Below are 8,284 nucleotides of genomic sequence, written 5' to 3'. Positions count from 1 at the left end.
CGAGTCAGGTCCCAGTGGACCCTCCAGAGTCGAGTCAGGTCCCAGTGGACCCTCCAGAGTCGAGTCAGGTCCCAGTGGACTCTCCAGAGTTGAGTCAGGTTCCAGTGGACCCTCCAGAGCCAGGGCTAGTCACCGATGACCCTCCAGAGTCAGGGCCAGTCACCGATGACCTTTCAGAGTCAGGGCCAGTCACTGCTGACCCTCCAGAGCCAGAGCCAGTCACCGGGGACCTTCAAGAGACAAGGCGGCTCACCGTTGAACTTTCAGAGTCAAGTCACTGGGTGGCCTTCTGCTCTGCCCTGTTGGACTCCGGCATCGACCACGAGGGCGTGGTGTTCCTCTGCTCCGCCCTGGGGGGCTTCTGCTCTGACCACACGGACATGGTGGTCTTCTGCTCCGCCCTGGGGGGGCTTCATGTTACTGTTTGTTTTTTGTGTCTTCACTCCTGTCCCTGTTTCCCTCTGTTAGTCTGGCCCTCCGTCCCTCCCCCTGAGCCTCCACCTTTCCGCCTCCCTCCTGGTCTCTGTTTTGTCTATCGTGGATCGTCTGGAAGCCACTCCGTAGAGGGGGGGTTCTGTCACAGTGTCTGGGTTGTGTTCCCTGGTTGTCCACTAGGTGTCCTCCTTTCCCACGGTGTCTGTTACTTTATCACTTCCTGTTCCCTTATTTGGTCACCTTCCTCCTTGTTTGAGTTAATTGATTGTTCCCCACCTGTCTCCAGTTCCCTCATCATCCTTCTGTGTATTTATACCCGGTCTGTCTGAGTCTGTGTCACGGAGTCCTTGTCGATGTTTCCTGCTATCCGTAGTCTGACCCTTGTAGTGTATTCTTGTCTGTTTTCTTGTTTGTTTGGATATATTGGTTTTGACCCTGCCTGGACTGTTTACCCCTTTGGATTTGCCCTTAAATAAACTTCATACCTGCATTTGGAGCTCTCCTTGTTTTCTGTATCACCGAACGTGACACCTACCAATAGCCTGAGTGGCGGACTTGGTGGCTACGGTGGTACTAAGGCGGTAGTGCTTCTGAGGTCCGTAAAACTCTAAGGGTTCGGGCCCGCTTCATCCATTTTGCAGAGAAGGTTGGCCTGAAGCACTTGTAGCACCGCCATTGTATGAAACACTGATGCGGTTTGATCGGCAGTGGTGTACGCACGAACGATCAAAGCCGAAGTTGTCCTGTAGGCTTTTGAAGGCAGCCATGGCTTAAAGTGCCATCCAGTGGAAGGCGGCCACAAGTGTGTTGCTACCGGCTCCTCGATGGCAGGAATGGAGAGGTAGCCTTTGTCTTTTGCACCGTCCATGTGGGAGAGCATCAAAGATACAGTAGGCCACAGCCTAGCAGAAAATGGCGCCCTCCAGCTTTTTAGTCAGCTCCTCATGGAGTTCCGGCAGGAAGGGAGCGGGCCTCACGTGAAGCGTCGAGCATCACCCAGGCAGGAAACAGCCATCCAGCCTGCTGGGCGCAGGTTCCTCAGGCAGAGACCAACTGAGGCCAAGGTCTTCGACGGCCTGGGTGAGAAGGCGGAGGAGCTCCGCATTGAAGCTTTATCGCACATCTCTCAACTCCGGGACCGGGAAAAAGCACGACCAACCTTCGCTCTCAGAAGCTAGAAGAGAGCAGCTGTCCTCTTCTGTGTTGTCCCTGTCGGACTCGAGATGCATGGCAGGGGGCTGGCCCCCACACACGGGGAGTAAGCCGGTATGCGAGCGTTTTCAGGAATGTCTTCCGGCGTTCTCTGTGAACGGTGCTTTTTACGGTGCAGCCAAGAAGAGAAAAGCAGAGGTGCCGGGCCCATGTCAAAAGAGGCTAGATGAGCCCGAAAAGTCGATATAGGCATGGTGTCGTATTCCAGGCAGCCACCCTTGGAAAGCGTGTGGTTCCGCGTGATTTCTTCCCAAGCAGGAATACACCACGCACATTATCACTCCTCCTTCAGCACGGTCTTTTCATTCTTTCAGACAGAATAAGAGTCAATGACCATTTCACCACCACCCACAAGTGCGAATGGAATAATGAAGCCTACACCGATTTGTAAAACAAAAAAGGAGAAATCCAGCCAAAACATAATTTTCCATTTGTTAAACCTGAAATCTACTTGATTAAAGCATGTTCACAACTGAAACATAATTAATTGAGTTGTACATGCATGTGTGGCTTTTTGAGATATTTTATGCTCGACTCTAGACAAATGTAATAGCGAAGAATATCTATTTCTTGGTGGAGATTTTAATTGTGTTGAGCAAAATATTGATGGCAACCATATAGAACCATATATGCCTTCTCGTAAGCGTTTTTGTGAAATAATTGTAAAAAATGACCTATGTGATGTCTGGAGAAGTCTAAATGGAAATTTAAGGCAATATACATGGGCTCATGCCCATGACAATCTTTTGTCTTTAGCAAGACTAGACAGATTTAACAATTTCAATCCCCATCACAGTGTTTTTAAAGGGGGGGTGAAATGCTATTTCATGCATAATGAGTTTTTTACACTGTTAAAGAGTTGGATTCCCATGCTAAACATGGACAAAGTTTCAAAAATTAAGTTGTACGTTTGAAGGAGTATTTCTGTTCCAAAAATACTATGGCGTTTATTCAGTCTCAAAACTCGCGCACGTAAAATCAAGGCGCCGTGCACAGGATACGAGGGCAAAGAACAGCATCCGCGCGCAAAATGCCATCCTCGCGCGGGCGGATTTCTGCACCGCGAGCGCTCAGAAAGTATCCGCGCGCGTTTCTGCTCCACGCGCACAAATACTGTCTCGCGAGCACGGGGCTGTGACGCGCTCTCGCTCGTTCGGAACATGTTTTACAGCACTCGCATGATCATTCCCCACGCTCTCGCGCTCGATCTGCTCTCACCTGCTGCTTTTGCTCGCTCGAACAAATTTAGTTTTGACAGTCGAGGGGCGGGGCTTACTGTTTTTATAACCTCAAATATCATTGGTTACTTCCCCTCTTCCGGAAGTATGTTGTGATTGGACACCTGTTATAAGATGAAACATGGCTTCATCAACGGAACAAATGCGAGTTATCACTTAATTAGTTTTTATTTAGTTTTATTTATTAATTGTTGTTTATTAATGTGTAATGTGATTAAATGCATGGTTACCATATAATAGGTTCTTATTAGATTCTACGTCTTATGCATTGTGTTACATACCGTACCATTCTTGTGGTACTAGTGATTGCATTCTTGTTGTTAAGAGATATTTACAGACTGTAATGACAAATTTCCATGGTTATTCGCATTGTAAATCTACCAAAATGATTATAAATTGACAATTTATATTTATAGCACTATGATTTGTCTTATTTGCATTCAAATATTTAAAAATAAATTGGAACAAAACGGGAATGTAAAGTCACCACTATACACAGAACCACTACACTCCCATTCTATATACGTTTAAACTATATTGGTATGTATTATATCATATTGGTTCTGAGAAGCTCAGAAATTTAAAGTGTCCATTAAATCGTTGTAAATATAACAAGGGCTTTGGATGAAAAATAAATTATGTTTTATATCAATAAGCAATGTTTGTTGTTAAGCTTTTTGTTTTCATCCTGTGTATTACTAATATGCCAATTTTGAGTGGTTCATTATATGTTCTGTTAAATGTAAAAGGGGTTCTTGCTTCTCAAGGTAAGAGACACTACACAGCATGAGTGAATGCACCCTTCTGAAACCCCACAAATTCTGAAATTTGTCTTTACATCTAAGACACCTTTAGTTTTTTTTAAAGATATGTTATGTTTACATGGTGTGTAATCATTAATGCTGTGTATTGTACTTTAATTTCTCTCTTGTTAGGTTAGTATAGCTTACAAAAAGTTAGATGATTAAGATAAATATGTAATATTTTAAAAAACTAATGTTGCTGGGTTTTGTTCCTCTGTATTCTGCAGCAAATTCTGAAAAGGCATCTTTTGGAGGAGCTTTTGAGATCTCCACTTGACTTGGATTACATGGAGTTTGTGTGCCGCCAGCAGCTGTACCTCCTGCAAGCTCTCTCAAGACATGCAGAAATACCTCACGAAATCATTCAGGCTCTGCAGGCAGTGTTTGAACTAGTTAGACAACCACCATATTCCACATGCAGTAGTGGATTCAACTGTTGGTCTGAGAGGACGTCCAAGGTTTGCAATTGAAAGAGAAGAGTTAGCAGAGATGCTGCAGACAAACCTTCCTGTCCATTACATTGCAAAAATGATTGGTGTTTCCACAAGAACCATCTTTAGAAGGATGAACGAGTTTGGCCTTTCGATCTCAGGGATGTATAGCTGCATCACTGATGAGGAGTTGGATAACCTTGTGAGAAGCATTAAGGATGATATGCCTGTTGCTGGTTACAGAATGGTCAGAGGGAGGTTGTTGTCTTTAGGAATGCGTGTGCAATGGCAGAGAATAGCTGCCTCAATGCACTGCGTTGATTCAATTGGAATCCTTTCGAGATTGGCCAGGTTGGGATGTGTGGTGCGGCGAACGTACTCAGTTAGAGGGCCCCTTTCCCTTGTGCACATAGACACAAATCGATACGGTAAGTTATGTATGGTGTGTGTATGTGCGTATATATATATATATATATATATATATATATATATATATATATATATATATATATATATATATATATATATATATATATATATATATATATAATGTATGTCTGTGTATAATTTTAAGATTTTTTTTTCTTGTAAATAGATACAACATTGTAATATTTGGTGGTGTGGATGGTTATTCCAGGAAGGTATGTTTACAGTGTTGAGATATATATATATATATATATATATATATATATATATATATATACACATATATATATATATATATATATATATATATATAAAAATAGTGTCACTGTTCATCTGGTATCAAAATTATTCCAGTCACTAATTCTATGAAAAAAAAAAATATTCTTAGCATGTAAAATTAGCATGTAATACATTTATTTCCAATGCATGTTATATTTTCTCCTACGTATGTTTACTTAGCTGCATTTTGTGTTTGCAGGTCATGTACTTAAAAGCAGCAACTAACAACCGGGCATCGACAGCATACCACTTCTTCTCAGAAGCAGTCCAGACATTTGGCTTACCATCTAGGTGAGTATAGTAAAGAAAAGGCATTTGAATTTTATGTCTGGAAATGTATTGTACTATAACAAAATAATTCAGGGTCAGGGGAGACCAAGGAGTGGAGAATGTACAGATAGCCAGGTTCATGTTTTCTTCAAGAGGCACGGACCGAGGAAGTTTCATATCCGGGAAAAGTGTCCATAATCAAAGGTAAATTACTGTCTGAAATTTCACAAATGAAAAGACTTATTTTATATTTTGTAACTTCAGTAATCTTTAGGTAGCTTTTCAATGTCACTTATGTAACAAACTACTTTTCATTTATTAGTAATTGATCTCAAATGCCTTTCACTGCATTTAAACCTAATTACGGTTTCAAATAGGATTGACCATGGTGACTAACAAGTACTCGGACACACTGCACTCCCTACAGGCAGAAGGATTGATGGACTTATCAGTGGTCGAGGACCTTTTCAGTGTGCACTACACTTTTCTCCAAAGACTTCAGGCAGACTTGGACACATTTTCCGAAGCCTGGAATCATCATCCACTCTCCTCAGAGGGCAATCGAAGTCCAGAGCAATTGTGGCAGATTGGAATGATGCACATAAATATTGACCCATCGGAGAGATACGAGGTATGGTGACCCTGCTTTAGTTACTCTACTGCTGTTTATGTATTCCTCCAAGTTGATTTTTGACTATGTATTCAATTTCTGTACCTTCAGGACATGGAAGAGCCAGATCTAGACTGGGCAAAGCAGCTTCTTATGATGCCTGTGAAGATTTCGGAGTTGTTGTTCCTGAATTTGAAAGCCCTTTGTGTTCAGATGGGTTGAGGGCTCTCGAACACCTGCTTAATTCCACTGGTCCCAATATCCCGGTTAAAGAACTGTATTTGCTTTGTCGGAAGTTTGTTTCAACAAATATGGTGTAATAATTTAACAAAACACACCAATCAAGCATAAAGACAGTACTGCAGCTAACAGCTTTATTTTGCATTGAAGCCTACTGTATATTGTTATACATTTTCATTTCCAAATTGAGTTTTGGAACGATACAGCAGCAATCTTTGCTGCATTTTTTTGCAATGCATGTCAATGATAAGCAAAACTAAATAATAATAAAAAAAGCTGCATTTAAATATGTAAAAGCTACTGGATCTCTATCCTTTTAAATAACTAACAATATAACAATAACAGAGAGAACACAGTTCAAGGAGTAAACGCTATATTAGGAATCCAGCTCATGAACGACCAAATTATCTGCTATTGCTCACAGCCTGCCTCATAATTTCGAGGAACTCCGTGTAAGTCCCTAGGTGCCTAGTAGGCAAGGTCACAGTACAGGAACATGCATTTACAAGAGGGTAGCATAAATTGTGCTCACCATATTGTAGCTGACAGTCATGATCAAATTCTATGTGTATTTTAAATTTTTCTCTTTGTGCAGACGTAATGGGAACATGTCCCTGACCAGTAGGTCACTGCATGAGGCTGCTAATGGTGATCTGGTCTTGTTCTGCGTTTTCTTTTGTACGGTCCTCCGTTTCATCTACCTTTTTGTTGTCGTCCTCACCTCTGCTCTCCCTACCACTGCTCACTTCTTCTGCACGAAAAAAAAACAAAACAAAAAAACACTTGTGTCTAAGCCTTTACAATACCGGACATTGTATTTTTTAAAATCGTGACTGAGGGCAACATGCTCAAACTGATATAATTTTAATATAATTTAGAATATTGAAAAATGTTACCACCTTCTTCAAGGCTTTGAATGAAGTCCTGTAAGTAGTTCACAATTCTTGATTCTCTCTGCCGCTTTACCGAACCCACCTCACTTAAAACGGGTAACAGGGCCATCGTGAGAAAATCTGCATCAGGCTGCAAAGAACAACCTTTTATTAGACAAAACTCAAAAGCAACTATAAAAAAAAAATGCAAGTAACAACACTTACTTTTGTGAAATGGCCAGGAACAAATAAAGGCTGAAATAAAGGCTGATTTTGTTTCCCAATTTTATGGAGGCCATAGAGCTCTAATCCTTTGCACATCTGCTGCAGCATTGGTAGGATTCGCACACAAGAATGCAGGACAACAGCACTGTATATAAAAGTATATCCAGGAAAAAAGTAAGTGTACAAAAACTTGTTCATAAAGGTTAATAAAAGTGGTTGGTTCACACAAAAGAGACAGAGTATGGAACATTAATAACCCTTTAGTATCCAGAAAAAAAAAAAAAAAGTTACAAGTCCACAATGGACAAAAATGGCAGTGTCAAAAAAAACTGTCAAATATTTGAAGCACAGACTTAATGTTGGACACATTTTAAAGACCCATGGCAGATAAATGTTGAAGAAACAGTTATAGCTAGAAACCCATACAAAGTAAAATTAAGTTTAAGATTATGATTTATGAAGAATTTTATATTAAATATATTTTATGAAACATATTTAAGTCTAAAACTGCTACAAAATTCAAGCGAAAAATCTAAAGTCATGTTCCAAATGTGAGGTAGAAAAAAATTTGGGCGCAGTAAGGGATTTTACCCATTAGATGCCAGCAAAACTCCACTTGTGCACAAAGTGGTTGGATTTGGGATTTGCAGTATTTAGATTTTGGGATTTTCTTTAAAATATTACAAGCACACAAACGTACACACCAGTTAAATCAAAGTAAAAACTGGGTTTATACTTGAACTGAATCTCCATAAGATCGGAAAAGCATAAAAAAAAAAAAAAAAAGATTTTAGAAACTGTTACCAACAGTTAACAGTTTAGGTCTATATTACAGAGTTCTAACCCTAATGGGTGGATTCGGAAGAAAAGGAGCCAGATTAAAACATCACAGATTCACATTATACCTGAGAATGTCCTCCTTTCTCTCACACGTTAGAGGTCCAGTGTATCCACATGCTACAATTCCTTCAGAAAGGTCAAGTAAGGCTGTAGCGTCTGCGGTCTCAATCTAATGAAATACAACCAATACTTTCATCTGTAATTTGGTTTGACTACAACCTAAATTATAAATAAATATGTGTATATTTTGGTGATAGAGTTTAATTAGAAAACCGTAGCAATAAGATCTAGCAGGTCTGCATCTGTTACATCAGCCTTTGACAGCTGATGTTTATTGATCTCCCCGGAAGAGATGAAATTGTACATCCACTCCATGAAAAAGTTAGGTGGAGGGCCATCCTGT

General features: G+C 40.6%; 2 long non-coding RNA genes across 2 annotated transcripts; one reads left to right on the top strand and one right to left on the bottom strand.

The window, feature by feature from the left end:
- Positions 1 to 4,104: 4,104 nt before the first annotated feature.
- LOC127964077 (uncharacterized) lies at positions 4,105 to 6,230 on the top strand. The gene is made up of 6 exons (XR_008154991.1): positions 4,105 to 4,547; positions 4,715 to 4,760; positions 5,024 to 5,115; positions 5,188 to 5,298; positions 5,472 to 5,725; positions 5,816 to 6,230. It is a non-coding gene; the product is annotated as an uncharacterized LOC127964077 (long non-coding RNA).
- Positions 6,231 to 6,363: 133 nt separating this feature from the next.
- Positions 6,364 to 7,110, bottom strand: LOC127964078 (uncharacterized). The gene is made up of 3 exons (XR_008154992.1): positions 7,042 to 7,110; positions 6,844 to 6,967; positions 6,364 to 6,695 (listed from the first exon to the last, which is right to left on the bottom strand). It is a non-coding gene; the product is annotated as an uncharacterized LOC127964078 (long non-coding RNA).
- Positions 7,111 to 8,284: the final 1,174 nt, after the last annotated feature.

Source organism: Carassius gibelio, chromosome B8 (genome assembly GCF_023724105.1).
Source record: "Carassius gibelio isolate Cgi1373 ecotype wild population from Czech Republic chromosome B8, carGib1.2-hapl.c, whole genome shotgun sequence".
Classification (NCBI taxonomy): Eukaryota; Metazoa; Chordata; class Actinopteri; order Cypriniformes; family Cyprinidae; genus Carassius; species Carassius gibelio.
This window is presented reverse-complemented; position numbering and strand designations above follow the sequence as displayed.